The following is a 13,943-nucleotide window of genomic DNA, read 5'->3' as shown; positions in this document are numbered from 1 at the left end:
ATACTCTTCTTTGCCAAAGTTCTGTGCACAAATCCATATATTAATATTAGTGAAATAGCTATCATAGAGCCGATACCAAAGTGAGTCAAGAAAAAAATTTATTTCTTGTGATAGATATTTGGATTATATTTGCAGTAATGTACTCTTAGACTCTTTGGAATGAGTAGATAGATTCACTAAAAACTGGCCAAAAATAAGTTGGCTATTTTCTTTTTTATTTTTCAGAGTTGGCTTTGACTGGTATATAGCAATGCTTTCATTACTGTCTGTCTGCACCACCTCAGCAAGTTCATGATAATTTGGGTCAACCATTTTTTCCTGAATTTAGAAGTCATTTGCCATAGATTCATCAGGCTAGCCTCAGGGATACAGAGTCTTGGAAACACAATAATGGGAAAAACTGCCTTTGCTCTTTATTCTTCTTTCAGCACTTAATACCACACCTCATGGAACAACTCCACACCTCCTTTCATGTCCTTCCTATCTCTCTGGTACATCCTTCCTCTAACCAGGAGCCAGCTCATCTACCTAATCTCCTTTTGCTAAACACCTTTCTTTTGCTTACAATACACTAAATATACAAATGGCCAAAAAGCGCTCTAGATGGCCCTGTAACTTGACAAGCCACACGTCTATAATTACGCATGAACCTCATCAGCTAACAAAATATTACCATCATGTTCTAACACCTTCTCCTTCTCCCTTGGCTCTGGTTCCCCAACCACTTCCCTCCACCTTCCACGACAGCTTCTCTTTGCATTGCTTTAAAGGCTAACAGCGTATTGAGGGAAATGTTTTCCATACTGCTAATATAGCCTGTGTGACTGTTCAGTTGTTAGTGAATAATGACAATAATAACAGTAATAATTGTGTTTGTATTCATGTTTGGCTCTCATTAGATGCTGACTCGGTGCTGACATAACAGCCACTCAGATATATGCTGCAAGCAGCAGCCAGTATTTCATGTGGAAGTTCACTTTAACCACTATCACCACCAACACTTCTCTTTTGTTATGGGACTTTTGTCTGGTTTTCAATGGTAACAACCACTAATTTGCCTACTTTAAAAAAAAAAAAAAAAGCAATTGTGTTTCTTCTCTTTTCCTTTTTGTAAACTCTGTTTTATATGTTTTGTTTTAATAAAGGGCATCTACCTGGAAACTGCAAGGTTTCTCTTTAAGGCTGGTTTCTGAGTGAGAAGCAAACAGAATAAGGAACTTGGGATGGAGGCCCAAAACAGCAAGGTGCCTTGGGGAATGTGCACATTTTCCCATTGGACTACTACTTTTTACATTAATTGATGCATTCAATCAACAAACTTTGTGCTTCTTCATTAAATATGTGAGGGCTGCAGCACAAATTAACAGAGAAGCTGGAAATTAAGCACAAAAAATTTTATTCTAAACTATGCAGCTTTCTGGGGATCCAGCCCAGTTGATAGAAGTATTTATACCATGTTACAGCCCACTGCCTGACTAACCACAGTATGATCACACTTTTTTGCTGGCAGGATAGGAAAAGCATATTTCAAAGAGGAGATGTAGCAGAGCTAATGCAGGGTTCATGGTGGGAAGAGTCATTCTGCAGAGCTGACAGAAAGGGTTTATTTCGCTATTAACTCCCCTACCACACACCCTCACACCAAGCTGGGACTTGCTGATCCCACCTATGGGATAGCTCCATCCAGAATGCCTGCTTGCCCTGCATTCCTCCCCAGGCTACCAAGTATCCCAAGGTGAATCTCTGTCTGCAAAGGAAATTGTCCCCACATGGGTGGCTATCACTGAAACAGCCCTGTGGGACCCACTGACACTGTCTCAGAAAGCTGCTCAGACCATTACATTTACTACCATGCAGTCTTTCACATCTGTGTGTTTTCAATAAACATTTACTTGGAGCTCAGCTGTGTCCATGCAGTTTCTTCATATTGTAATTGTTAAAACAAGAGTAAGAGTTTGCAAGACCACTTCCCTGGCATCCCATTCCAGTGGCTTCACAAGGGCTGTCTGCTGTACCACTGGTGTAGCAGCAGGCTCACTTCCCCCTTGCTCCCAGGATTGCGAGCCTCCCAGAGCCACATGTCACTGGGACAGTACTTTACATATATGTCATCACCTATTTATGTTCACTGCCTTTATTAAAGCAAACAGAAAATAGAGGAATGAGGTTTCCTTGCTCTGTAGCCACTTTCTACAGGTAAGTCAAGAAGTTGTGGGAAACGATGTCTCCCCACCTCTGTAAAAGCCAAGAACACCTTCCTACCTTCCTCGTCTCCCTCCTGCCTGTGGTTAGAAGAGCAACGCTTCCGTGGCGTCGCTCCTTCTCACCTGGCACAGCAAGAGCTGCCCATCCTGTTTCCATTGATTTCTCCAGTGGTTGCGTTAAACAATACAATGGAGTATTTATGTGTCAGTGTTAGGAGCAGGTTATTAAGTAAAACCCACCGTAAATAGAGCCGTTAATTCAGTTGCTGGCATGGCTCTCTGTTATCTCCTCAATACCTCCCAGAGGGTATTAGTCTTACCCTTTCGTTTGAGTTGGCAGCAGAGTTATTTTTTTGCACCTGCTGCTCTACTCCGATAACAACACAGGTCAGCTTTGATTTGTTGGAATATAAACAAAAAAAGCAAAGCCAGGCATCTGCCTCAACAGCCGGGGCTGGTTTGACAGTAGAGCTTTTCCCACTGTGTTTTGTACAAATGTGCTCTTTCAATTCTTATGTGAACTCTCTCCTGTTTCACAAACTGTCTTTTGCTACAGAATAACCTGGTGTCAGAAAAGAGCTCAATACTGTTCTTTTCCGTCAATGGAGCCAGTCAAAGCAACGCTCTGTTCTAGGACTAAAATCAGAAGTATCATGCAAAATGCACAAAGAAAAAGCAGCTAAGACATGGTGGTTCAAAAATTACTAGGAAAAAGCAGCAAATTAAGTGTAAACAGTAAAGTAACTTTCTTCAGAGATAAACTTCAAAGACTGGGAGGGTTTGCTTTCCCATATGAACCCACACACACTCCGTCTCTTAATTTACTATTTCACAGGGAAAAAAAAAAACAACATTGAGTCCATGAGAAGTAGGTACTCAGCTGGGAACAGAGCTACTTCTAAGTTCTTCTGAAATTAAGCCTGCAGGGCTCCTCTACTCTAATAGCATCTAAGGTGATGGACAAACTGAAACATTGACAACCATCGAGCACAAAGGGAAGAGTCCGCACACACAGCAAAGGCAGTAAATAGCACAAAACCTAGAAATGAAGGAAGGAACCAAGAGGGGAACCACATTACAAACAGGAAAACTGAGATACTGAGCTGAAATTATTCACTTAAGACATGTAACAAGTCAATGGGGAAGTCAGTCCAACTCATATCTTCCGGCTCAAGCCCCATTGCTATCCATTGTATCACGTCTCTGGGAAATCTTTCAACATGCAGATGAGTTAGGCTGAATGCGGTTTTTTTGAGGGCAGAGAGAAGGTATTCAACAAGAGAAAGAATTCTCAAGGAAAAAAAAAGAGACCTGTTCAGACTGAAAACAAGATTCTTCTATGCATCATGGCTATTATGACTAGTAGAGATTTGAATGATGTTAGCCAAACAATTAAACCTACACTTGAAGTATTAAATCAAAAAGCTACCCTTGACCTATGTATGATCCTGAAAATGAGCTAGGAATTCCTAAGCAGAGCTGGCTGAAATTCAAAATTTCTGTTCTGTGGACTGTGGCTATTTCTACAGGGGTTTTTCCTTCCTTCCTTCCTTTTTGTTTATTTGTTTGTTTGTTTGGGTTTTTTGGTTGGTTGGTTGGTTGGTTGGTTGGGTTTTGTTTGCTTGTGTGGTTTAGAATTTTTTTTTGTTGGCTGGGTTTTGGGTTATTTTTATTTTCTGTTTTAATCACAATGAAAGAAAGGAATTTTTAAAAGAAAGTTCCCTGGCAACAGGGAATCAACCGACATGTAAAAACGTATATTCAAGTTGTTCAAGCATCAAATGTGCAACTCTTTTGTGTGTTTGTGAAAGACAGAAATGTGAAGCATAAAACTGAGGTACACAGGCAGTAAAATCACCCCAGAGCAGCTGTGCTGGGAGCAATAAATCGCCTAACATGGCTGCTGTGCACATGGTGACCAGGGAACACTCTGCAGAGCCCAACCACACTAATCCTGAAATGCAGGCAACTCAAAACAAAGCTAGGATGTGAAGTTTGTGATCCCGTTCATTCTTTGTCATTGAACACCTCTATTCTTCATCTTCCTGCTTTTTTCTTTTACTTTTCTTTTTTAAATTATTTTTCCTTTTTTCCCCTCTCTCTTTAATTTTTTGCCTTTTAATTAGTCAGACTGACTAACCAGGACAAGTAATTTTTCTTCAACACACCATAATCCTGCAACCAGTAAAACAGAATAAAATATCATCTTCAAGTATCTGTCTGTGGCACAAGAATGCCAGGTCTTACAGCGACTGCAGAGTATATAGCTGGTCCCTCTGGGAGGGAGGCTGGAGGAGTCAGAAATCAGAAAAAGAACTTTGCTTCCTCCAGTTCTTTTTGCTCCCCTGTATTGCTATGTATCTCAGTCATCAATGTAACTGGAAGAGATTTCCCAACAAAACCAATGAAAATATTTCCAGCCTATTTCAAACAACTATCTTCCTCAAAAGTAGATTTTTTACCATGGAATTATACCTATTTTAACAATGTTCTGAGAAAGGAGTATTATCAGAGATCCTTACAACAGCTATTTGCAGACGCTGGGGAGTTTTTTCTTCTTTTCTTTTTATCTTTAATGATTAAATCTTCATTTGATTTTTAAAGATTTAAGATGTTTCATAGCATAAGGAAGGCTGATGTTTGATCTGCTGCTCATAGTCCACAGTTTGGGGAAGGGCAGCCCTGGGTACCCTAGCTCTCAGGCCATGCACTTGTTCCTGCAAAAAAAAACCTACTGCAGCACAGGGCAAAACCTGCAGGCATGGAAGTGGAAAGCATCGCTGTCTAGGACTCCTGGCATGAACAGCCTCTCTCTCTTTACAAGACAATGCCAGGCACTCATACCTACTGACACAAACAGACATGCCAAATACCTATAGCTGTGCATTTTAAAGGATTTTTAAATCAAGGAGCTATGCAGATTAGGAAACAGAATTGGTTGGAATTGGGGAAAAAATATTTGAATTCCTCTTTTAAAAGTTACAAGACGAAAGCCTGTGAAGGAGATAAGGGATTTGCAAGTCTTATGAGGAGCATTTAAGGGAACTGGGGTTTTTTAGCATGCTGAAAAAAAGGCTCAGAGGAGACTTTATCACACTGCACAACTACCTGAAAGGAGTCTGGGTGTCAGTCTCTTTTCTCAGGTGACAAGTGACAGCATGAGAGAACACGGTCTCTAGTTACACCAGGGGAGTTTTAACTGAATATTAGGAAGCATTTCTTCACCAAAAAGGTTAGCAGGCGTTAGAACTGGCTGCCCAGGGAAGTGGTAGGGTCTCCACACCTGGAGATATTTAAGATACTCATAGCTATGGTGCTTAGGGACTTCGTTTAGTGATAGACTCAGCAGTGCTGAGTTAATGGTAGGACTCAATGATCTTAGAGATCTTTTCCAGCCTAAATTAGTCTATAATTCCACGTACTTAGAGCAGGGTGTTTGTTATGACTGTTGGAATCAGCAACAGACAGACAAATAAATTTGCAGGATTGACTCTCGTCCAAATATATTTAAGATTTTAAAGAAGGAAAGGAAGTTTCTACCTATTGTTACAAAGTATTACAGCTCCATCATGAAAAGTCTTAGAGAGGGTAAGGATATCTGTGAGTCACTAAATGTAGAAAAACCTGCATCTATTTCATTTTGTACATTCCAATTTTGATAACTCTATAAGGATATCTTACTCATCTAATCACCTATTAATTCAGTCCTCTAAAACTTTTTCATCTTCCTCTGTCAGGCCAGGTGCCTGGGAATATTAAGTCTTTTATGTGAGTACTGTGTTAGATCTCACTGCAAAAGAGATGAGAACAGCACCCTTGAGTGTGTCAGAATTTGACTCCCTGATAAAGCCCCTCCAATCTATGAGACAATTTGCTTAACCAAGCATACTTTGAAAGTGTATCATCAAGATGCAAGCTTTTAAACTATTGTGTAATAATAATTACATGTTGCAGTAAAAATCATTAAGAAAGTTTGGGGGTAATCACTATATCATGGACTTAGTCTGACTCCTGACCACAGCATCTTGTGCAGTTTTACAAGGGTTCTTTAACTATATAGTAACATAAATAACTGCTCGCTGCTAAATGAAAGAAAACCTAGAATGGTTTTAAAAAACAAAACCAATTCTTCTTGTGATGGCACAACTAATTTAGGCAATAGAATACATTTTTACACACTGTTGCTTAATCCTTACAGACTTACAGGGCTCAGGAGACTATTCTGGCTACATCTGATTGTGAGTTGAGAAAATATCTCAAATATTTATGTCTATATCCTTCCTCCATAATAGGCAGGAACTTTTATTCCACATTTTTGTAACTCCTTTAGGTAAAATTACTTTTTTTCCACCACCAAAAATCAATTCTCTTTTATTACCCCACCTATTTGGTCTATAACCAGTGATTACCCAGCTCCAGTTGGCTGTTCTGTCTACTAGATCTCATACTCTTTCCTATGAAGCACATTTCACAAGATCAGCAGAGGAATAGGTAATGATAACCAAGTGCAATGTCAGCTTTTGGAAAGGCAGCCTTTGAGGGCTCTTCCTCAGAGGGAGACATGCAAAATGCCAAATGCCAGTCGATTGCTCCACTGGCTCCATGACTCCATGTTTACTCATTCTCACCCGTCTGTAGACCAATGACCAACAAACGCCCCAAGTATTCTAGGCATTCATGAGGGATTTGGTGCAAACTGCATTCCCAGTAGAGCTCAAAGGAGCTCTCATAGTAAGACTCACGATCACTTCCTCAAAAACAAAAATAAATCCTTACTTTTTTTGTATACCACCTATAAGAACAAATCCTTCTTTGCTTAGCCTTTAGATCAGCAGTGTTGTGAGTTTCTGTTACCAAGCCTTCAATGTACCATTTTTTTGAACACTTCCTGAAATACTTTCCTGGGATCATCAGAGACCATAACCCATGTAAGCTGCAGAGTGTGCTGAGGCAGGGACAGTGAGGGAGAGATGCAGCCATTTGTGGTTAGAGATCTTGAAGAGCCCTTGGACACCGACTGAGTGGCTGAAGCCAGAGCGCTTTGCTGAAGATGGTGTTAAACTTCACCAACGCTCACAAGGCACTTATTATTAGGAACAAAATCCCATGAGTTTATGGCTGAAATTCCGTGGTAGTGAAGCTGTGAGATGGGACAGTTACTTTACTTCATTACACATCATAAACTATGCTAGCTGGGAAAAAAGTGTTTCTGTTCATTTCCTTGTGGACATGAAAAAAAAAAAAAAGCCTTTACATTTCGTTCTACCACATCCTAATATTCTGTGTCATTAGGAATGACAAATGACAACTAACTTTGTGGCTGTTTTCTTTTTATGTGCTGCTTGTTGCAGGAATGCCTATACCTCAGCAAGAATATCTACTTTACAGCTCTAGGAAGGCTGATGAGAAAGAGAGCCCTGTAAGACCAGAAAATCCTACAAAGGATGGGCACATTGCCCTCAGATTAAGAAAGGGTCACTCATCTCTATCTGTATCTTAATCTCAGCACACTGACAAATTTTTAAGCCAGACAGGTCTGTCCTGGAGCACCCACTTTCCAACCAGTAGGTCATTGCCCCAGTTCACAGAGATGGTATTCACAGTATTGCAGAAAGAGGTCAGACAATTTCATGAGGACTGAATCTGAACAAGCTAACAGCAACAGAAAGCAGGTGACTGTAGACTCCACAGAACAGACGCAGGCTACATTATGGTTAGTGAGAAGTTTTCCTGGCTTGGTCTTTTCACTAAGTTAAATATATTTATAAAAAGTGTGGAAGGGGTGAACAAGGAAAGAAAGCTAAGTGCTGATTCTGGAAAGGTGTCATGGCTCGTGGGCAGTTTTCTGAGTTTGCTGAGTCAATAAAATCATTAATCCTTTTCTGTGAGAATTGTACATAAATACACACTTTTTCAGCAGGTGTAGAAATTCCATCCTCTCAAGGGAGTTTGGTGCAAATTGCTGTGGGACACGCAACAGACTAACATATTCCTGCTGCCCGAACACAGACACACATACAGAAATCCTTCTTTTTACTCTCTAATCTCTCTCCATCTGTGTTTATGGATGATTATTTTTTTAGTTTCATGTCTTTCCACTTGCTACCTTGCCCTTTCCAGACAGAATAAGTACAGATGTTAACAAGAAAATTCACTAGGAATGAAAAAAATTAAGGAAGTTGAGTGGAAGCCAAATGATTTAATTTTTCACTTGTCCAACTGTCTTATTGTCTGTTTCCATCCAGCTGTCCCATTGTCTGTTTCCATCACTGCTGATAACCCACAACTGCCCGAGAATATCTAAAGTAATAAGGGAATTACTGTGGCAATACCACAGCATATTCTCTCAGGTGACAAGAAGATAATAATATCCCGTGTAAAGCAGACCACATTCTACTACCTGATCTCACCACGACTGGGGTAAATATATGGTTCTCACTCTATAGGTGGCTGTGAAGTGTGACCTAACTTGTGCTGGGGCAAGCAAAGTGATATTCTGATCTGATATGAGAGCCTTTATTATCAGGACTTGGGAAAAATATGTATTTTTACCACTGTTATAGGCTTTCCAAGTAACACTTGGAGTAGAAAAAAAATAGAAATGCTAAATGCAAGGGAACATTGACTCTGCTAATGATAACCTAGTCTCTGCATACAGGACCAGTGCTCAAGGGGGAGAAGGGTGTCTGGAGGATGGCTGCTCTAAGAAAGCCTTGGGCACACTTCATAAACCCCTGAACTGGAATTCCCAGTATATTGACTCATAATACCTCTGTTTGGCACTCTACAGACTCTGATCCATCCTGACATCCAAATTTCACAGCTAATGTTGAAAAATTAGAGGAGAGAATTGGAGTGATTAAAGGACGGAAAAGCTTACAGTGAAACAGGTTAAGATCCTTCACTGTACTGCAAGTTTCCCCATGAAAAGGAGCAGGCTTTGGAGCTCAGACTACCACAATTATCAGAGACTAGGCTAAGAAAGAACATGTCCCCAGCTAACTACAGGAGGAACAGAAATTTCCTACCCAGGGGAACTTCCCAATAACCATCAAAAGACAACAAAATCAGGTGGCTGAATGTTAAAGCAAGACCATGTCAGACTGAAAATGAGATAAAATATTTTTAGAAGAATGGTATTTAATTGCTGGGGCACTTAAAAACATTCTGGGGAATTTCCCATCACTGGACTTCTGGATTTTTTTTTCAAGATTGGAAGTTTTCTAAAATATATGCTCTACTTGGAGTCACGTAATTATCTCTGGAAAATTCTGGCAAGTTTTATGTTGCTATTGCAACAATCACTTGGTTTTGAAAATTGTACGGGGCAGGAATTAAACTGTCATTGTGATATTTGTAAGTGAAAAACTTAATCCTGTTGTTTTTCTAGTTTTAATTGCAGCCTTTTTCTTTAGTTTCTACATTTGCATTAAATATAAAGCTGCTATATTTTCCAGCTCTGATATTTTCTACAGCACAAAATAGATGTCAGACACACAGCTTAAACTACACCCTGCAAATTTCCTATCAAAGCAAAACTTAAAGGACAGCATTTTTTAATTTTACTGAAGTTTTCACAAATTGCAGGAAATACTGGTGTAGGTTAGATCTGTTTAACATGGCACCAAGTGAGACAAGTATAAATAAAATGACTAAATGAAACTTTTACCTCAAGGTACATTTCTGTCATTATGAGCTTGTTTAATTCTAATAGTTGTTTGGTTCTAAAAAATGGCAAAGGTAGGAAAGAAAGGATAGTATTTTAGAAGCAAACATAACATATGCCTTTAGAGGAAGTAATCAAAAAGTACATTACTGATATAATTGAATAACTCTATAACAATATACACATAAGTATGTGCCTAAAATGTCTCATGGGGTGAAATGCAAACATTTGTCACTAAGTCCAGTACACATATTTTACAAAAACAACACAGATCAACACAGATTTGGAGCAATATTTTCTTCACATTATCTTCTACAACTACCTTAACAATTGTGTCTATACCTTAAGGGGCCAGTTCTGGTTCTATTAAAATAAAATTACCATTGGAACAGAAACAAATTAAACAAGCAAAAACACTGTGGGCCTCACACTATATTTACCTACCCAGTGCCTGAGCTGGGTTCTGTGCCGTTTTTGCTTAGACAAAACTAAGATCAGCAGAACCTCCTTCACCACACAACTGCCAAGAAACTGCCTTGAGGCTGAAACCAAGCCAAATTATAAAGGTACTTTAGGGTTTTTTGTTACAAACACCATGTCCATCAACATCCTCATCACTAAAATGAACCGGAACACGGTCATTGTGGAGTCTATTCCAGTTCTGTGACACAAGGACTCGCCATAGTATTGAGAAAGTCCACTTTTTCACCCCTTGTCTTACTGAACAGATGACAACTCTGTTGACAAAAGTAGCAGATTTAGGACCGGGAATATTACTAGATTCATCATAATAGAAAAGATTCTCAGGATCTGGCCCCATTCAAACATAAACATAACAGAAATATTTAAACAGAAGATACAAGTTCAAACCAGGAAAGCAGAAATCTTTATTGCAACATTAAAAAGCCTTTTGAATAAATGGCCTTAACTGTTGTTCCAAAGTGGAAAGGGAGCGGCTTGGTATAGTGGCCAGGAGTCCAGCAGACAATTTTTTTTTCTTTTTTTAATTATTGTCACTGGTGTTGTTTTAAAGGAAGTGCATTTAAGAAAAGAAATAAATACCCCAAACACCTTACCTCATTTAGCTGAAGATTCTGGAGTGGAAATCCTGAACTGAGGCAATGGGAAAACTGTCTACAGAACAGTAGGTTGGGTAAGCACAGGTACTAGGTAATGTCAACTAAAGACTCCCAGGAGTGAAGATAAATGGATGTGATACTAATTTTAAAACATTTTGCTGAACACTCAAGCAGCCAATAGGGGAATTCCTTAGGTCACTTCCTGTTCATTTGATTGGATCTGCTATGACAACAACCAAGATGAGGTTGAGAGCGTTTGCATAAGGCCAGCTCAGTCCTCGGCATTCAAAGAGAACAGGTCTAACCGGGTTACACGCGTGGCTCCAGAACAAAAGAAAAACCTGGTAATGGATGAGGGATTGATTTCTTTGTAGTTGTTTTTTTAAGACCATCCCTTCATTTTTATTTTATTTTTTTAAATGGAGGTTATTTCAGGTAGATAGGGAGATCATCATTAGAATGGGGAGAACTGAAAAGCAGGAATGTCCTAAATTAAAATTAGTCTGGAAATAACATTAGGAGATGGATGGTGTGGAATAACCCTGTGCTGACAGGGAGGTAGACTGGGTGAGCCCATGTGATGAGCTCAGTCCTTTCTTTTATACATTGAGAATCCTGAAAAATGCATGAATAGGGGGTCTATTGGTCTTTCAGCTTCTCTGGGTATTTGAGAGTAGGTAAGAAACAAAATGAGGTAAAAAAATAATCAGTGTGTGGGTATATGGGTTTGAGTATGAAAGTTCAGCTATATGCAGGTTAGCAGGGCAGAGAATCAGTAGACAAACTCAGTCCAAAGTTTTCCTTGACCACGTGTGAGTTACTCTTCCAGCCTGCAACTGTGAACCTGAGCAACTGGAAACCAGGTGCTCAAATGAAAATAGGAAGCCTCATCTGTTTCTCATTATTTCACTAGTCAACATTTCACTGACATGGAAACAGTTAAAAATGCACCAAAATGTGGGCAGGTTCTGAGGTTGCATTAATTTGTATGCATAAACCGAGAAATGCTAAATATTATTATTCAGTGACTGTTCAGTGGTCTGTGTGAAGTGAATTTTCTAGTCTTTGCTCATTTTTGATCCCAAGTCTCATCATAAATCTTTCCCTGACAGATGCTGACAGGAGTTCTCAGTGCTAGATTTACCAAGCACAGGAAATTAATTGTCCTTCAACATCCAGAGATACTATTAATTATTAATCAAGGCTCATTGTCAATGTAGGGGAAATATTTCACAAATACTATTTATGCTGAACCTGATTTCAAGATAAATAATGGATCTCAGACTCAAGGAATGTCACCTTTGTTCCTATCATCCACACTAACACCAATTAAAAACTAAGTTCCTTTTGTTCACATAGATAAGGTGCACCTGTGTACAAGTGTTGCTTGGGAAGATTCAATTATTTCTCACCCAGGTTAGGTCAAGTTCCATGGCTACCATTGAGTCTCACATATCAAAGAAAGTTGTCCCTGAGGAAGAAGAAAGACTGTAAATACCCATCTTGGTATCTTCATTGTCTTGCAGTGACAACACCAAGGGTTGAAGTTGTCCCTACAGACAGCTAGGAAACTATTTTGTTAGACCTAGCACTTACAAGATTTCTCTAAGCGTTCATGTCACTGAGTCCAAGTATTTGCATACCAGGTCATGTCTTGATGAGTATTTATAGCTTTCATCATCAAAATAATGCCTTAGCATGATATCAGCATGAACAATCAGTCCAGAGCAGGAAAAGCTAGGAAGCAAAGAACTAGCAAGCAGTAAAGAGCACTTTCCTTCCTAGGAAGGGTATCTTTGGGAAGAAACCCAAGTCTTACATTGTGCCACAGAGCAAAACATGAGAGATTAAAGAATCCCACTGAAATTCATCTATATGTTGCAGAAGCACCAGGATGATATGACCACTGAATCTCAGCATAGACAAGAAAATTAGAATTTTCCTATTGCTAAAAAGGACATCAGCAAAAGCAGAAGATAAATGGTTCCAATGTGGTATTGAGGCTGGAATGTCACTTTCTGTTTGTGTGACTGTTGGCCTTTTCTGTTTCAGCTCCTAAGGGCAGAGACAGCTTTGGTCGCTAAGACGCAGAATACTTCCAGACAGACAGAAAAGCACATTGTACCAACAGGTCTGGACAGGGTGAAGCTAGCTTGGTCGACACACCAGCATGCATTATTTATTACTCTGCTATTTTCAAAGGCAGGGTGCCACACAGGGTGGTGGCTCCCTAAATTTACTGCCCTACCTGGCCAACTATGCTGCCCCCATGCTCCCAAGTATGCTTATTGACACTTACATGTGGTTCAGCACAGAGAGCATTACGGGTGGCTTTCGGAGACAGCCAGGCCTTTCCCTCTGCAAATCCTTCTTCAGCACTGCAGCCACAAAATTAACATGAATTTGGTCCCCACACAGTTCTAGGTGGTAGAGAAAACATTAAAAACTTTATAACTAGGAACTTGGAGGCCACAATCACAGTATGGCAGAAGTGCCAGTGCAGATTCCCAGAATTAATTTAATTATAGCCATCAAGCTTCAAGGAAATTACCTAAATCTGTCTAGATTCTTAAATTGGCGTCTCTCACTGTAATGTCTGACATCTGATGAAAACAGACAACAAATGTATGGAAATTTCTATTTTTTCATTAATATTAATCTCTGCTTCATTTGTTAAATTCCAGTGGAATATCAAAAGATGGCTGTAAAGCTGATATGTAGGTTAGACATGCCAAGCAATTTGAGAATACAGAGTATGAGATTCCTGCCTTCATTCTGCTGCAACAAAATCAGAATTGATTAATAAGCTTTGGAAAATGATACACTTTCTGTAAAAAACATGACTAGAGAAGCCAGAAGAAATAGGACAGATACTATTTCCAAGCTGTGTTCTATGTTATAGGCAAATGCCACCTATTACTAAGGTTGCCCATTATTTACGCTTGCTAGACCTTGTAATTTTTTCTTCACAGTTCGCTAAATTTTAGCCTTTAG

At 39.5% G+C, this 13,943-nt stretch overlaps 1 protein-coding gene across 2 annotated transcripts in view; it reads right to left on the bottom strand.

Moving 5' to 3' along the window:
- The window catches only part of EHF (ETS homologous factor), a 34,316-nt gene extending 23,210 nt beyond the window's left edge, over nt 1–11,106 (bottom strand). Inside the window, exon 1 of one of the 2 annotated variants that reach the window (XM_059849205.1) lies at nt 10,947–11,106. The gene's annotated coding sequence lies outside the window, so the exon portion shown is untranslated. Of the gene's footprint in view, nt 1–2,262; nt 2,287–10,946 lie in introns of those variants that run through there. The other variant, XM_059849204.1, reaches the window with a different exon arrangement.
- Nucleotides 11,107–13,943: the final 2,837 nt, after the last annotated feature.

Source organism: Haemorhous mexicanus, chromosome 6 (assembly GCF_027477595.1).
Source record: "Haemorhous mexicanus isolate bHaeMex1 chromosome 6, bHaeMex1.pri, whole genome shotgun sequence".
Lineage (NCBI taxonomy): Eukaryota > Metazoa > Chordata > Aves > Passeriformes > Fringillidae > Haemorhous > Haemorhous mexicanus.
This window is presented reverse-complemented; position numbering and strand designations above follow the sequence as displayed.